This window comes from Mus musculus, chromosome 1 (assembly GCF_000001635.26).
Source record: "Mus musculus strain C57BL/6J chromosome 1, GRCm38.p6 C57BL/6J".
Taxonomy (NCBI): Eukaryota; Metazoa; Chordata; class Mammalia; order Rodentia; family Muridae; genus Mus; species Mus musculus.
This window is the reverse complement of record NC_000067.6, coordinates 62,929,699-62,944,987: the sequence shown is the minus strand read 5'-3', so window position 1 is coordinate 62,944,987 and position 15,289 is coordinate 62,929,699. Positions and strand designations below refer to the sequence as shown.

At 45.2% G+C, this 15,289-nt stretch overlaps 1 long non-coding RNA gene across 2 annotated transcripts in view; it reads left to right on the top strand.

The window, feature by feature from the left end:
• Gm35252 overlaps nt 1-15,289 on the top strand; it is a 50,419-nt gene that overhangs the window by 11,607 nt on the left and 23,523 nt on the right. For both annotated transcript variants that reach the window (XR_373451.2, XR_865480.1), the window contains exons 2-3: nt 8,097-8,214; nt 11,263-11,829. This is a non-coding gene — a long non-coding RNA (predicted gene, 35252). The remainder of the gene's footprint in view (nt 1-8,096; nt 8,215-11,262; nt 11,830-15,289) is intronic.

Sequence of the window (15,289 nt, the reverse complement as noted above, 5' to 3'; positions counted from 1 at the left end):
TGCAGGCAAAATATTCAGACACATAAAATAAATAACAAAAGTTTTAGAGAAATGATTTACAGAAAATCACAACTAATCAAAAGGCTGTGTTGTGGAGCTGAGTCCTAGTAGATACACCAACTATACAGCTCTAGCCCCTAAGGGTGGGGATTGTGCCTGACGTGAGGTGAATAAGGACAACAATAGATAAACTAATGCAGATGCTGGAAAAGTTCAGGGGACCTCAACTCTGTAGAAAGAATTACATGCAACGGTAGAGAGAATCTTTACATACTGTGTGTGTGGGAGAGAGAGAGAGAGAGAGAGAGAGAGAGAGAGAGAGAGAGAGAGAGAGAGAGAGAGAGAAAGAGGGGGGTATTCTGAGAAATATTCAGTGAGGAGTTAACCCAGAAACTCTGAGATGGGTGCATGAAACTGAAGCCATGTGGCAGAACTTAGACTAGTTTAAATGGGACAATTGAGTTATGAGCGAGCAGAAATGAGCCAAAGCTATTGGCCTAGGCAAATATTTATTCATAATAATTCAGTCTCAGAGCCATTATTTCGGGGAACTTGGGAGTGGGTGGCAAAGCTCTTGGTTACAGGCAACTAAAGAATGCTGAGATGGGGAGAAAGAAATAGTCTTTCTCAGGGTAAAAGTGTACCAGTTGGTTATCCAATACCACTGGTCAGCCCTGAGAGCATACATACAAGAACACTATACAGAAGAGCAGGTTATATTTATGTATTTAGAAGTACACACACATACACACATACATACATACACATACATACACACGTACACACACATACACAGAGAGAGAGAGACAGAGAGAGACAGAGAGAGACAGAGACAGAGACAGAGAGACAGAGAGACCCAGAGAGAGACCCAGAGAGAGACAGAGATACATATGTAACAACAATTCATGAAAAAAGAGGCAATGGATTTGAAACAGTGATATAATTGTATTATAATTAAAAAATAAGAGGAATAATCAGAACAAAACCAAAAAGAAAGTGATTTGTACTCTAAAGTGATTTGTCTCCCAGCAGGTCAGGGCAGAGGGAGGGGAGTTTGTTACAAGAGTGCTGTTACTCTTACAGGGAACTGAGTTTGGTCCCTAGCACTCAGGCACATGATGTCTCCCTACCATATACAACTCTGGTTTCAGGTGACCATGGCCTCCTCAGGCAGGAGGCACACACATGGTACACACATATGCATGCAGTCAAAATACTCATGCACATAACTAAATTTATCTAAGAAAAATAAAATAACACCCACCACATAACAGACAAACTAGAGCTGAGGAAATGAATTCACCAGGAGCTGTCATAGAAAGAATAAGTACAATTTATAGGAATAGTTGCCCCGTGGACTGAGCAAGACCATGTTGGCCCGGGTGCACTGTGGATCTGATAGACTCTGCCCATCCTAGTGGCCTGGAAGGTTGTTCTGGCTGCCCTGAGGGGGCGGCACTTGCCAATCTCCCACAAACTGCTCTTTCTGTTATCAGGATGGTCACTTTCTGGCTAATGAAAAACATCTCTCTGCTCCAAACATGACTTTGACATTTATCTGAATTGTTTGTTGCTCATCAGAGCAACATATATCAGAAGTGAAATATATGCCAAAAGACACTTCGGATGCACCATTTATCTTTCCTGTAATTGATTCTCATGCAGGACAAATACCCTGTGGGGATTCACAGAGAGAGGGCTTAACACACTGCCATTATGATGACATCACCTTACACAGAGCAGTCTTTCTGGATGCTTGGCAGATGACAGGGTGTCTTTGGCTTTAAGTGCTGCACACAGTACCACGTTCACTATGGATTTTACAAGGAACTACTAAGTGTTCCCATCACACCTTCTGCCCTTCATTTTCCTTCACCATTGTGAAGCTTGTCCCACGCTCCAATCAAAATGAAATTATTTCAAAATCCATACCCAATTGATTCCTCTTGCCAGAAGAAAGTATGTAACAATACATATCCATCGACTTTCAGTTTAGGTCTGTGTTGAGATTTATTGTCTCTGGGCAAATATTGAACTGGGTGAAGTTTCGGTCAGTTGTGTCCTTCTCAGTCGATAAATCTAAGTGTTGACTTTGGGGAGGAGTCAGTGGCTGTGGCTTTGTGGATCTGGATCAAGTATTTGTGTAAACTGATGTTTTAAGGACTGTGAAGGGGAGTGGAGCCACAAATCCTAGTTTAAGAATGTCTAGAGCTCAAGAGTGTCAAAGAAAGCCCTCCCGTGTAGAATAAAAGTTACTGCACTGAAAGGATGCTTGTGAAAGGTGTTTGCAGGTAGCCACCACCTTCTTCTGAGGAACAGCCTGGAAAGAAAAGGTCTGTATCAATAAAAACCATTACATGCAGTTATACATCATGATTGTATTAATTACACAATCGTTGCAAATGGTCCTCCAGGATGTGATCCTCTCACCCAAGGGCTACTCTGTGCAAGACAGTTTAGCAATAATTGGTAATTCCTCTGGATCTGTCAAATGAAGGAGGAGTGTAACCCAACCTAATGCCAAGATAATGTCTTAAGGTGGTCAGGGGCCCACAGAGACACCATCAAGATGACACTACCTGGAGAGTGGAAAATGATCAACCACCTTCCATCTGTAGTCTTTGAATCCTGTTCGGCTTTAATGTTTTAAGGCTAAAAGTAGGAGGGCTATTGTGTAGCTGTTTCTTCCAGATTGAAACATTCCAACTCTCAGAGATGCTCCTTAAAACAGAAAGTAAACAACTCAAGTTGTTAAAGGAAGTCCTTGAAACCCACCAGATTCACTAGGCCCCTCCCTCCCCAGAATAAACAGTAAGGACTGCAGAGAGTCACTCCCAGACAAGCTGCAAAGAAGCAGAGTTGTTTTGTTTTGTTTTTTTTTTTTTCAGCCAAGCAACCTGAAAAGAAGCAGACACCAGTCAAGCGCCCTGGAAGAAGGTTAGATCAACTGAACCACTGGGAAGGCCGCTTTCCAAGCTGTTGAGCTGTCTGTAGGCTGTTCAGTGTGCTTCATATTTTCAGCTTTTTTTTTTTCTGAGTAGTTACCTATGCTGTGGTAGGCTTTGGTAATGAATGCATCCATCTTTGAATCATTTCTACTCTCGTCAGAAATCCCTCAGCCATACACTTTTCCCTAATACCAATAACACTCATTAGTCCACCAAGATGGATTTTCATGGCATCTGTACTTTGCAAAGTCATGTGTGTTATTTTTCCTCAGGAAAAATCTGTCACAGAAGAGAACCATCAAAACCTGCAGAGATTCTTAGCAGAGCCAGTGTTTGGTCTGTTAGTTAGGATATGATAGGTTCTATTGCAGTAACAAATAAGTCTCCCTCTCTATGGGACTACACTATTGTTTCATTCTTTTTGTTTTTATTTTTTTTCAAGACAAGGTTTCTCTGTGTGTAGCCTTGGCTGTCCTGGAACTTGCACTGTAGACAAGGGTGACCTCGAACTCAGAGATCTGCCTGCCTTTGCCTCTAGAGTGCTGGGATTAAAGGCTCAGTTTATTGTTTCATTCTTTTTTTTTTTTTTTTGGTTTTTTGAGACAGGATTCTCTGTCTAGTCCTGACTGTCCCAGAACTCACTCTGTAGACCAGGCTGGCCTCGAACCCAGAAATCCGCCTGCCTCTGCCTCCCAAGTGCTGGGATTAAAGGCGTGTGCCACCATGCCCGGTTTATTGTTTCATTCTTACTTTCTTGGATTAGCCCAGGGATTGGTTAAAAGTGTGCTGGCAAATTTTATGTCAGTTTGACTAGAGTTATCTGCAATGAGGGAACCTCAATTCAGAAAATGCCTCCATAAGATCTGGCTGTAAGGAATTTTCTTAATTAGTAACTGATGTGGGAGGGTCCAATCCATTGTGGGTAGTGCCATTCCTGGGCTGGTGAAACTGAGTTCCATAAGACAACAGGATAAGCAAGTCATGATGATCAAGCCAGGAAGCAGCATCCCTTTATGACCTCTGCATCAGCAATTGCCTCCAGGTTCCTGACCTGTTTCTTCCATGTTGAACAGTGATGTGGAAGTGTAAGCCAAATAAACCCTTCCCCCCTGCCCCAAGTTGCTTTGGTCATGGTGTTTCATCACAGCAGTAGTAATTCTAACTAGGGCAAGCAGCTTTCTTTGTTGGACTCCTCCATGGAACAACTCAGGGGTAAAAGATCCTCCCATATTTTATTCTTAAATACAACGTAAAGTTGCCCACTAAGGGGAAAGAGTTGGAGGATCTCAGATGTTATGAGGGTCAGGTCTGGAAGTGATTGTGATCACAGTTGACCATGTTCGACTAGGCAGACCTTATTGCAGTTGTAGTTCTTTCCCATCTAGATTGGGAATGAGAAGGGTTAGACTCCCTGTGAGATGCTCTTTTCCTGTATGCCTAAGATGTGAACAAATATATCCTGCCAGCCACAATATATTGGGGGTTGAACCCAGGACCTCACACATACAAAGCAAACACTTGATCTCCCAAGTCCTGCTACCTCAGATGGGCATGTTTGGTAGATGATGTTGGGATATTCTGCTCTCACACTCAACCCACCCCTGAGTTCACCTGCTGCTCCAAAGACCACTTTTATGCATGTTGATACCTTCCTACCACAAACATCCACCTCTCTCTGCCTCTCTGTCTGAGGCTTTATCAGCTAGAGCCCAGGGCAGACCAGAGAAAAATTCTTGACCCATGGATGTTAGCAATTAGTGGCTTGCAGACCCTGTCCTCCTTGGCTCTTCTGGGGACAGTTCTGGGGTGTATTCTATGTAGTTCTTTAGTAGAACTGGTCTCGACATCCTAAGAGGAGGTTTGCTCACCCACCTACCCTTTGTTGTCTTTCTCTCCTGTATCTTACTTTTCTGTCTGCCACTTCTCATTCTTGGAATGACCCTCCACCCCACAAAAAGCAAAGCAAACCAAAATAAAGCCCTGTTTGCTCTTTTCTTGGACCTGCTTGAAGGAGAATTCAAACTAAGACCTGATGGAAAGAGTTTAGGAGCTCAAAGCTCAAAGAGTGGTCCTGGGGGGGGGGGTGGGCAACGGATTCATGTACGCGTCTCTGCACTTGCTTTCCCATTGTCATGAGAGGAAACATAATTCAGGAGGGGAGCAGCAGTAAGATGGCTGAGCTGGGAATGGCCAGGAGTCTCAACAGGGATGATCTATAGACTAGATGGAAACAGAAGTAATGTGACATGACATGATTAATGTCTTTTTAGGCTGAGGGGGTATGACAGGCTCACGAGCTCTGTGTGCACTGCTTACGCAGGACACAGTTCATCTGATTTTTCCAAAATACAAACTGTTTTATTTGGACTGCAGCAATAAACTATTTGAGCAGAAAGCTTATGAACAATAGAATCTACTGCTCCTAGTTTTGGACTCTGGGAAGTGTGAGACTAAAGCACCTGCAGATGTAGTGTCTGGTGAGGACTCTGTAGAGAATCTGTGTACTCATGTGGCACAAGTGGGAGGAGTCTCTTTGTTAGGGAAGGATTTCCACTCATGAAAGTTGAACCTTCAAGACCCCCATTCCTCTCAAGGGCCGTACTTTCTAATAGCATCGCCTTTGATGTAAGATTTCAACATAAGCATATCGAGGAGACACTAGCATTTGGATCAGAGCACAAACATCCTGTTTAAAAGTCTCCAATTGTGGATGCTGTAAGTCCAGTCAAAACCCCATGGCTGAAGAGCCCTCAGATCCCAAAAGGCAACTTTCTACTCTCATTCAGCTAAACTGACAAGGTATGCAATTGCCTTATAAGAATGAATATTTATACTCATGGGCAAATGTTAGTCTCGGTCATAATCAGAGGAGCTTCTGTAATGAGCACGGACTCATTGCTCACTTGGGTGCTGAGAATAATTGATGGCCGAGTGCCCAGCCCTAATCAGTGCATGTTTTGCACCCCTTCTGAGGCTCAGAGAACACAGAGGAAGAAAGGGCAGAAAGAATGTAAGAGTTGGGAGACAGAGAGAAGGTTGAGGAGACACCATCTCTGGGCATGACATAGTCATTGCAATCACAATTATACAGTAGCTGTGGCTGCCTGTACTGGGCCTATTAGTCCTTGGCTATGGATCAAGGAGGGGCTCTCTCAGATCCCTACTCTTTCTTACTGAACTATTGGATATTGATGAGTTATAGGGAAGGGTAGTCATTGTCCTTAGTGGTGTATATAAGGGTAAGTAAGCCCATCAGGTTCCAATGGACAGTTTCAAACCCAGGTTCATATAGATGGCCCTAAGGGGGCCACAGGGAACAAAAAAGACATGGATATGGGAAGGGGATCTGTATGGAGGAGTGGGGACGACAGGGATGGGAAAGAGATGAGCAAGAGTGCAGAGGGTAAGAATAATCAGAATACAACACACACACACACACACACACACACACACACACACACACAGATCCCTCCTGCTGGTGTGAGGGTTGTATTGTGTGTGGCAGCAGGAATGAGCATCTGTCCCTGCCCTGGCATCATGAACCCCACAGACAATGGCTGTGTCTTTTCATCTATTTCTTCCTAGCATCTAACCGAGCACAGCTGTTTAACAACCATGTTCTGAGAATGGGGAGATGATCACAGAAGATCCATGAAACGAAGAAGGAATCTGTATAGGAACGTGTGCACTTATTGTCTTAGTTTCTTTTCAATTGGCCTCTGTAATTGATATTTCTGTTTATTCCCTTCTTGGGGAAAAAAAACCATGCTGAGCTACTTATGAGTAAGAGTTTCTTTTTAAGATGAAGGAGTGTGACTTCACACAACACTGTGGACATACTTGATGATGTTGAATTGTCCATTTTGAAGTGGCCAGGATAATCAAATTTTGTATTAGGTGTATCTTGTTGTAATACCAGAAAAAGACAGTGAGCCTCGTCATTTCATTGAGAAAGAATCGCTCAACCACCTGCACCACTCAGGATGTGGTAATTCATAGACAATTCACATATGGTCCTAGCTTCCTGGTGCCCAGGGTTTGGAGAAGGGGACAGAACGTGAGCCACAGGGCAAGAAAGAACTGTCAGTTGGGCCTGGAGAGAGCTTGGCCCACACTACTTTGGTCCCTAGGGATGGTCCCTGGATTTAAATGCACCAAGTCCTTGGAGCACTTCGGAGAGCAGCCTCTTTATAGGTCTATCTTTGTGTTTAATATCAAACGATGGGAACATGAAGAAGCATTTGTAAGAGCAGGGTTCCAAGATGTCAGTTCAATGGTGGGCTGAGCCAAGCATGTGCTCACATGGGAAAGAGACTTGATTTTATGCACATCTTGAAGCAATCAAATACTTGCAGGCATCGGTGCACCGCAGTGGCCTGATCTTTAGAGATGGAGCAGATATGTTTGGCAGAATTTTCATGCTAATGACAAGTTGAGAGATTCAAGGTACAGAGGTCCACAGACTCTTGACAGCAGGCAAAGGAAGGGCAGGAAGGCAGGCATCTCCAGGGCTGCATGTCACCGCTCTTAGGTCAGATGGCACCTGGGAGCCTTGCTGTGGATCTGGGATTGCTCTTTTTCAGTAAAGATGGTGGAGACCATGGTATAAAAACACTGAGATGCTGACTGTCAGTCACTTGTGTGTTTGCACCACTAGGGAAAGAGGAGAAAAGCACATACAGATTGAAACCCCAAGGGAAGCTGACAGGCTGTGGGGGACGTAGCCAAGGCAGAAGGGACAGAGGTGGATACCGCTTTCCACCTCCCAGGCCTGGTGACAATGCACCTTTGGCTCCCCTCCCCATGCCCCTGTTTTTCTTTTGTCTTTGTACCGTCAAGGATGATATTGGTGAAGGATGTTTACAAGACAGTTCTCCCCAAGTGAGACAGTAAGAAGGATCCCAAGAGGATAACCTGGGAACACTTCTGTACCCGTGTTCTTTTAGATGACACTGTGTGACATGTCCCTTAAGGGAGGTTTCTCCTTGGAAACCAGTGCTTACTGCTTGAAGCGGGAGTTGATCCTTTGACTATGTGTGACTTTAATTAATAATGACTTTAATTAATAAAGATTTATTTATTTATTTACTTATTTATTTGTATGTGTGTGTATATCTGAGTTTATGCATGTGTACCATGTCTGTGCAGGTGCCCGTGGAGGCCAGAAGAGGGCATTTGATCCTCTGGAACTGGAGCTTAAGCGTTCGTGAGCAGCCCATTGTGGGAGTGGGAACCAAAGCCAGGTCCTCTGGAAGCATAGCAAATGGTGAGCATTTTTCCACACCCCCCACCCCTTCCACCCTGCTCTGACTTTCATTCATTTGTTAAAAAAATAGAGAGAGTTGCTTTTCAAATCCCTCTGATCTTTCTGGATGCTCGCCACGTAAACATCTTAGAGGTGATCCTTTAAGCGTAAAGCCTCCATTTCCAAAGCTGCCAAATGGACCAAGAAGACCACTTGATTCGTTGGGCGAGGCTGGCTCTTGCGTGCCTTTCAGAGGTTTGTTGTGTGTAGATAACACTCCTCACTCAATTATCTACCCACTGGTAACTTGTGCCTGTAATTACATTAATAAAGCCCTAGAGGCTGAGAACAGACACTAGGAACACCAACCGTGGGATCACTGGGAACCAGGAAGGTAATGATATGTTGTATAGACGTGTTTTGTACACATCTACTGACTCTGAACGTTTGCTCGGATCTAAGGAGGGTTTAGGAGGCTGCGCTTTAGCGCTAGTGCTGGCGAGTCTACGTGATAGGATAGCACTCAACATCTCTAGTTTTGAAATAGATGCTTTTGGCTTTTATAACTTCTTGGCACTTTCTCTTCCATCCTCTTGTTCCATGTTCATCACTTCAATAAACATGTATTGAGCGTTTCCTTATGTACCGGGTACCTATGCAGGCCCTGAGAGAAGAGCGGTAAAACAAACCAGAAATCCCAACCTTACACAGTGGGAGGGAAGTTGTGTAGCAAGCGAGACTAGTTCAAATATCTGTGACTGCCCTGATGAACACAAAGCAGAGATGAAGAGAAGCCAGGGGAGCGGAAGTGGTGCAGGGGTAAAGGCACTCACCACAAGCCTGAGGGTCTATGCCTGATTCCTGGAACCCACATGGTGGAAGGAAGGTGAGAAACAGCTTCTGCCAGACGTCCTCTGACCTCCACACATACCCTTAGCCTGATAGATAGATAGATAGATAGATAGATAGATAGATAGATAGAAAGATAGATAGATAGACAGACAAATAAATGTAAAATAAGTAAAAAAGATGTGTCATAGACGCAGTAAATAGGTGGCTCAGAAGGAGGAGCTGAGTCCCAAATAGGGAAACTTCTAGATCAAAGGACACAGCGAGATCCAGGGCCTGGTGTGGAGCCTCACTTGGAGATGGACACTCAGATGCCTCTCTGCATCCCTTGCTTGTTCTTGCTTGGACTGTGCTGAGCAGGACTGATGGAGATATTCAGTCATGGACAAAGGCTCTGAGGGGTTATTTATTACCTTCCAGGCTCCTCTTATTTTCTTCTGGGCCTGAACTGGAGATGAAATAGAGATAACCCCAGTTCGCACGGACCTTATGCTGCTGACCTACAGGGTGAGGCTATGTAGTATCCTTGCGGAAATGGCTCTGATTCCCTCTACCCTTGGCTAGCTGTCTAGTTCAGATTAATGAAAGTTTCTCTAGGGCCGGCTTTCCACATCTGAGGACAGCATGCATTTCTGTATCCAGGGCACCACCTGTTTTTAGCACCGAAGTTCAGGGTGTGAGGACCATTTTAGAAGATTTGCGTTTACCAAAGAGTCTGGCACTTCCTGGTTCCCTCAGACCCTATGCTGTTCTGCTAAGACCTGCGCTGTGGTGTAGGACCAAGGGAATGTGCCCCTGGCTTTTGTGTCAGCATGCTTGGTTACTACAGAACAGGGCCAGCTACAGGCGTTCGCGACTGTTAGATGTGTGGAGACAAGTCTCCCTTGACAGAAACCCTCAGTTTAATGAGTAGAATTAAAAATGCAAATGATGGGCCCAACTGTGGTATAATTAAACCGCTGGAGCAGCTTTCTCAGACAGGGGATCCTGTGCCCTGTGTGTGGTGCCCGGCCCTGTTTATGTCTAGGCGGCTAGCTGGAGGCCCCTTCTTGCCTTGGGCTTGCTATGTGGGGGACCTACTTCATCTACCCACCTCCTTCTGGGGGGAGGGCGGGCTATGGAACCTAATGAGGGAGGCTTTGAGGTTCCCTGATGAAAGATGCTATAAAGTATAAAGTCCTATCATTAGGAAAGCCACACATTGGCATCTGTAGCCCACCAGCACCAAAGAGAAACCCAACATCCTCTCAGGCTGTTCGTCAAGTGCCGACAGCGCCTCGTGGCACACACAGGTGAAGCAATAATGAGTAGAAACTGAACGAGTGTTCAAGGTATTTTAATAAAGTCGATAAAACACAGTCATCCTTCCCCTTTGGCTTGTGCTTGTAAACAGACACCCCCCAGCACCTCCCTCCCCCCCACACACCCGGCTTCCTGGGATGGGGGGGTGGGGAATATGGGTTGGGTGTGTGCAAGGTGCAAGCTCAGAGCGCAAGCAAGGAAAAGTGCTTGGTGGATGTGCTTGAGTTACCATGGCGACCCGGGGACAATGCTCTTGGGCGCGCAGACCCCATGTTTGCGGCATTATGCTTCAGAAGGGGGGATTTAGAGATGCAGAACAAAACATAATAAAGAAGCATCAAGCCTAATAAGACTAGGGACTGAAAGAAAGCCAGGGACTTCTGTTTAGACACCACAGCGTTCTTGCGTTGTGGGTCTGGGAAGTGATCCAAGACTGAGCCTTGTTCATTATACCTCCCAGGCCGCAGGCATTCAGAAGGGCTTTCTGCATTGAAATTGCAACTTTTTCTCACCTGGCTGCAAAGAGAACCCACTGAGTTTAGAACAGTAAGCAAAGGAAGAGATTTTCTCATTTAAACAACATCCCTTTGTACCTGGTCGATAAGATACAAGGGGAAAAAATAAATTAAAAAAAAAATTCCCAGCTTGAATATTGAGCAAGTTGCCAAAATTGAGCCCGGAACAACCCTGTGGTGTCTTTATTGGGTAACACGAATACCATTTTTGGATATGGCCTCATCCATCAACCCTGCGGATGCTCCAAGAGTTCTGATGGAAAGAAAATAGCAAGAAGCAGCTTTCATCATTTACATAATTAAAAAAATTGCTGGAGTCTTTTGTTTGGTGCCTCTGGTCACAGACAGCTGACACCTGCTTTCTGGGTACATGTGGTCCTTTCTAACACTTTCCTTTTGTTAGGGAGGAGTGGGCCCTGGTTCCTGAGCCTGAGAGAGCTACTTGAAGAGCTACAACTCACTGAGAAACATACAGTGGTGAGGCAAGTGATTTGGCTCTAACACAGCCCGCCGGAGTCCCTCTGTGGTCACTGACTTGCTATATGAAGCCGCTTGAGTGGAGGAAGCGTGGCGGACTGCTCATCAAATGAGGCCGGGATGCCACTCAGCTGGGAGGTGTTTTGAGAAGGGGATCTGTTTTTGTCTCAGCAGCTAGAACATAGTGCACACAGAGGAGTCATGATATAGGTATTTTGTGAATGTATGAATTCCTGTTTTCTTGCGGTTCAGTTAGATTCTGTCCCTGCTGATCAAAGGAAGTCATTTCACACTCTCTCTTTGTGGAGGCAAATGGACTGGAGCTCCGTCATCCACGACTTCATCGGGAGCCCTTCCACGCTGATGCAAACGGGGGCAATTTCAGTCTGACCTCAGGATCAGTATTTGGATGTTGAAGTCCCTTCTGGAGATCTCATCCTTGGCCTTGGTTCACAGGACAAATGCTGATGGAGCTCAGTCAGAGATAATCAGAGTAAGAAACAGATTGTCAGGGTATCCCACCCCAGCAGCGGGGGCCCCAGTTCTCACACTCTAAGGGCCCTACCCCAGACTTCTACCTTTAATATTGACGGATAGAAATCTACAGACTGGTGGTTTGCATGTGCTTGGTGATGATTTATGTACGCCTGCTTCTCCTGTGGCTCCAATAGAAGCAGTGGGACACCCACCCTTTAATGTGTGGCCATGACGGGATGCTGGCTTTAGCTGCAGTTAAGTGGTTTAGCAAGGTTTCCTGTAGCATGTCCAGTCATGAGCCACTACTTCAGTCTGTCCTAGACTGAGACAACACAGGAGATTGGGTGTCAGCTTATCATGTATTCTTGTGATCCAAGGGAGATGCTAGTGAGAGCTGTTAGAGCCACGGAAACACTGGGATTGCTTGCTGTCAGAGCAACCAAGTAACGATGTGATGAATGGTACCCTAGTCACGGTAACGTGGTATGTATGGGTGTGTGGAAGGCAGTGGTTCAGAGCAGCTGGAGTGATGAATGAGTGGATGACTAGGCAAGACCACACTGATTGTCTCATTCTCTTCTTCTCCCTCCTCCTCTTCCCCTCCTTCTTTTCTTCTTTTTCCTCCTCTTTGTTCCCTACCCTCTTCTCCTTCTGAAAGTTTGTGGTGCTGTGCATGGTGGCACACATCTTTAGTTCCATCACTCAGGATCTTTGTGAATTTGAGGCCAGCCTGGTCTATTGAGTGATAGGATAGCCAGGCCTACATAAAGAGACCCTGTCTCCAAACAGACAGACAGACAGACAGACAGACAGACAGACAGACAGACACACACACACACACACACACACACACACACACACACATTTTTGAACCATGCTTGGTGTCCCATCTCAATGAGCATTTACTTATCTATAACCTGGCTTTATCTTAGAGTGTCGAATTCACTAGGTTAGGAAGCACTATTCTAGAATAATGTTTCTCCTCCATATTTCTTGCAATTTGGAGGAGGAACAGAATTCTGATGTATTGGATATATAGGCTTTCCTCTCTCACATATTGATTCTGTGAACTTCGGTATGGCCTTTGGCTGTTCTAAGCCTCCTGCTCACTTTAAAAATGGCTTTAAACATTTATATACAGGGCTACTTGAATGATCTGTATGAGAATGAGTGACTGTAGAATCAGTTTCTAATGCAAGTTGTCACAATTCTTGGAGCAACTAACTTAAGGTTGTTAACACCTTAGAGTCCTACTGTCAGTCTCCCTTCTTGGTGGGTCCCGACCTGCCAGCTGAGTGTTCCCACACAGACCTCAGTGTGGATGGTGCATCCAACGAGCCCACAGCTCTCCTCTGGTAGGGGCAGCACTCCATCTCAAAAGAAAGCTGACTCAAAATATAATGACTCAAGGAAATGGTCCATTTGGGTTTGCTTGCCAGCAGAGGTCCTGGCAGGCAGACAAGTGGTGTTTCTCTCTGTTCCTGCTCCTGATGGAGGGTCCCCATTCCTCAGTGTTGGGTCTGTTAGTCTCTGGTGCAGTGGAACTAACAGATAATGAGGGCCAGGATGAGGGCCACAACCAGGCTGCTTACATCACACCACCTTCCCTGGTGTAGGCATATCCCTTAGTACCTGCTAGAAAACTTGTGCCCCAGGAAGAAGTTAGATGGAGGGTTCAGGGTCTCTGTCAGCTCTGTGGAGTCAGGAGGTGGGACTTACAGGGGCCCTGTGACTGGAGAAGAAGTTCCACTGTGCAAGAACATTTAATGAGGTCAGGAGAATGAGGTGGGTGTGGAGTAAGGCAGAGCTTTAAAAGGAGGCGAGGCAAATTTGGCCAACCTTTGGTGACTCTGAGAGCCAGCTCTTCCTTCCTCCCCTCAGCTTTGTACGGGCCCTTGTCTTTACAGCCTGGTACCTGTTCACTTTCTACCCATACAATCTGTGATCTGTGAACAGGGATAAAACTTCTTCGAGGACACATGGCTGAGCTGACTGGCACTTTATATGCAATGATTGGATGACTCTAAAACACCAGTGCTCACCCATTTTGATCCATAAAATAGCAGTTTCATGTGGCACAACCTAGCCGGATTTAATTCCTAAGTCACCTTAAGAGATAAAACGGTCATTTCCACTTCCCAGATGAAGAGGTTGCAAGTCAGGTCACCTGCTCCAAACTGTGCAGGAGGCTATAAGGATGAGAAAATAAGTACAAGGTCTTGACACCAGGCCAGCTCAGAATCGATGAATCCAGGGCACCATCACACCCATCTCTTCAAATATGTAGACATCAAAAATGGCTTCATGGCTGGGTGTTATAGCTCACAGGTTGAGCGCTTGCCCAGTGTGTGTTAATACTCACTGTTCAATCTCAGCACAAGGAAAAGTAAAACACCCCCTAACAACACCGACCCCCCAAATAAACCAACAAGACCAGCCTCCTATGCCCTGCCCTCTGCAGGAGGAATATCACTGTGGTTGATAGCCTCGCTTAGAAACTGGCATCACAAACTAATGTACTTGAGGAGTCTCTTTCTCTCACCTAACATCTAAATACCCTATGTTTCTTGTCTCTGCTAAAAATATCTTCCTCACTGGGCCTGTGAGACACGGGTAAGAATGGAAGGGAAGGTTGGCTGGCATCGAAACTTATAAAATGTGCCCCCTCTGATTTAAGAAGTAGTACATACTCAGTGTAGAAAATTATGACACCCACAGAAAGCAGAAAAAAAAAAAAACCGGAATAGCAGTATTTAGCTAGAATTGCAGTGATTTATAAAATATAGGATTTGAATTGATTCTTTGGGATGGCATGCAATGTATTTTGCTGATATTTTCCAATAGTTCTTTTAGGAAATAGGTTCAAAGTGACTCTTAACGGTGCTATTTTTAGTGGCTGTATACCACTCCCCCCACTGGCCTGGTAGGCTGTTGGCAGGACTGCAGAGTTATAACTTAAGTCATAAAGTACATTCTTATGCAGAACTCTTTGTGTATAATGATATTTATCAAAGGAAACTTCCAGGACTTGTCTTATACATACCAGAAGTCAAAGGGGAATTGACTGCCCCCCCATCCCTCCTACCATCAACCTTTGCAAAAATCCTGCTGATTCAGCTCTTCCATACAAGGCTGAGCACAGAACCCAAGCAGAGTCAGTTGACTGCACTTGACCCTCAAGGTTTCTGCCAGCTTCCCTGCTGTCCTTTGAAGGTTGTGAGGTAGGGTCACCAAGGTGGGCATTTGGAAACAGTCAGATACTTGCAGATGAATAGTGTCCGCGAGGAAAATCTGCAGGCTTTATCTTAATCGTGTTTGATCTCGACCCCCAAAGTTTAAAGCAAAAAAATACTTCAGACGTCCTGTATTTTCTCTTTTGATAAAAAAAAATGTGTGTTCAAGGTAGTAAAAAGCAAAAGACCTCATTGAGGGCTTCTCAACCGGGAACAAATAGCCCACAAGGTGGCGCTGTCCCC